This window comes from Sinocyclocheilus grahami, unplaced genomic scaffold (genome assembly GCF_001515645.1).
Source record: "Sinocyclocheilus grahami isolate Dianchi unplaced genomic scaffold, SAMN03320097.WGS_v1.1 scaffold663.1, whole genome shotgun sequence".
Classification (NCBI taxonomy): Eukaryota; Metazoa; Chordata; class Actinopteri; order Cypriniformes; family Cyprinidae; genus Sinocyclocheilus; species Sinocyclocheilus grahami.
The window spans coordinates 149,340-151,882 of record NW_015505842.1 but is presented as its reverse complement, the minus strand read 5'-3'; positions in this window follow the sequence as shown (position 1 = coordinate 151,882).

Below are 2,543 nucleotides of genomic sequence, written 5' to 3'. Positions count from 1 at the left end.
AATAAAGGTGCTTCAAAAGGTTCTTCAAGCGATGCCATAGAAGAACCATTTTTGGTTCCACAAAGAACCATTCAGTCAAAGGTTCTTTAAAGAACCATCTCTTTCTTACCTTTTTATAATCTCAAGAACCTTCTTTCGCCACAAAGAACCTTTTGTGAAACAGAAAGGTTCTTCAGATGTTAAAGGTTCTTTATGGAACCATTTAGACAAAAAGGTTCTTCTATGGCATCGTGAAGCACCTTTATTTTTAAGAGTGCAGTCCGATTTTTGAAGGTTTTCTAATGTCAGACGAGGTGGAGCAAGTTATTAAACTTTGATAAAAAAAAAGAAAGAAGACAAATGGAATAACATACACAGTACGACCAGGAATGTTTATGTAAAACATGCATGTGTCAGAACATGCGCCTTGCTAACCGTCGCTTTCTTCATCACGGTAGCACCATATGTTCGCACAAACCGGCATCTCTCAATGTTTACAGACAGATCTTCTCTGTACGCCATCTGCACTTGTTCTTTTTCACGGCTGTGTTAAACATACTTTTGCACCAGGGGTCTCTTTGACATGCTGTTGATTTTTTTATGTGACAATGGATACAAACCTGTTGATGCAAAGAGATGCTTGCTGAGAACTGCACACACCAGAATGAAGCGTGGTGCCGTCTGTCTGTCTGCTGGGCAGCAGGAGAGCACAGAACCAGAACCTGCTGTCAGACTCGCATATGAAGAAATACTGAGGCTTTGTGCACTACTGTTAAAAGTGAGGGCACTACTGACATTTTGAATGTCTCTTGTCAAAGTCTTATCTTTTTTTTTTTTTTTTTTACAAGGTTTTCATAAATAAAGCTGCTTTTATATAAACACTGAGTTGTGATTTGCAGCAAACCTTTTGAACATTATAACAAAGTTCCTAATACTGCATAACGTATGAATGAATTATGTTTTATTTTGACCTTAAAAAGGTTATGATTTTCAGCCAGAGCCATCATTTCAGCAACATTCACTGTTGCCAAGTAGAATTCAGAAATCAAACCAGTGAAAATCTGTATTAAAGTTTAAAGAAAAAAAACTTTGTTTTTCACCAGCTAAACACGATCGAGGAGGAACGATATTTAATCATTTGTGTTATGCACCCATAAAATAAGACACAGTAATAAACGTCAGTATTTATCAACGTTCATTTACTAAAACATCCTGATAATATGTCACAAAAATATTTTTACCAGGAATATTTGGTTACACTTTATTTCGATAGTCCACTTTAGACATTCTATTAACTATAAGTAACTTTGTAAATACATGTCAACTAATTCTCATTAATTTGCAACTACATGTCTACTAACTCTCAGAGTAGACTGTTAGGGTAGGTTTAGGGTTAGTAGAATAAGTTGACAAAGAAAGTGTTAGAAGATATTAAGCAGACAGTCTACTAATACTCTACTAACTGCTAGTTGACATGTAGTTGACATGTAGTTGCAAAGTTACTTACTGTTAATAGAATGTCTAAAGTGGACTATCGAAATAAAGTGTTACCGAATATTTTTCCTTACGTAAATCACACGTGACAGTCCGAGGGGGAGTGGCCTGCGTTTTTACAGCCAATCAGAAACATTCTCTGTCAATTGTTTTGCATATGTGTGCATCTTCAGGGGCACATTCAAGCTCAAACCGGTGCGCAACGTTTTGCTACGGTTTCCGGGTTGAATGACATGTTTCCTAGAAACGGTGTGCAACGGGGTTTGACATACGTTTTCTCTTGTTTTGGTGGGTGTGCGATGTCAGCCCGATCAGCAGCAACATGTATATAAACCACGCGGTATTAAACCCACGGGGTGCGGCGGGGGGGGGGGGGGGGGGGGGGGGCCTGAGGGGGCCCCTCGTCTCCATAGCGGGCACCCTGATTTTAGTCGGCGAGGCAAGGTACTGCCCTGGGAAGGTCTCCCAGGCTGTTAAATACACAGATTAAAAGCGAAATGTTTTCATTTCTGTTCGTTCTTAGCAAAACAAAATTTTTTTTGTTCAGGTTATGGAGAGCGAAATAAGAACGGTGCTGCATTTAGAAAGAATTCTTATTAACTTTGCTATTATTCTTGAATTTTCAAACTGCTAACACTTTGCACTTTGCAGTTTCGAATTATGCCTTTACTGTATGACCAACAATTACGGAGTAGTCTGTTTGATGTTTCAGCTGTTTGATCGCGCCGGCGCCTCGCGCACACACTAAGCTACTGCATTCACTGGAAACAGCAGCCGTTCACCGTGCTGTTCGGCGTGAGACCCGCTCCACTGTGGCATATTTTTGCTCATTATGATATTTTTCCGTCGATACTGGAACTACAAAGCCTATTTGACCTAATAAGGCTAATAGTTTAGCTTCAGCTACATCATGAATATGGACACATTTAGATTTGTGCCTGAGAGAAGTAAGCCCAACTTTACCTTACGTTTCTTTATAAATTAATTTGTTTTGGCATGTTTATTGCTAAGCATATATTATTATATACTGCAATTATATTTATCCATTAGAATTATATATTTTTAAATTC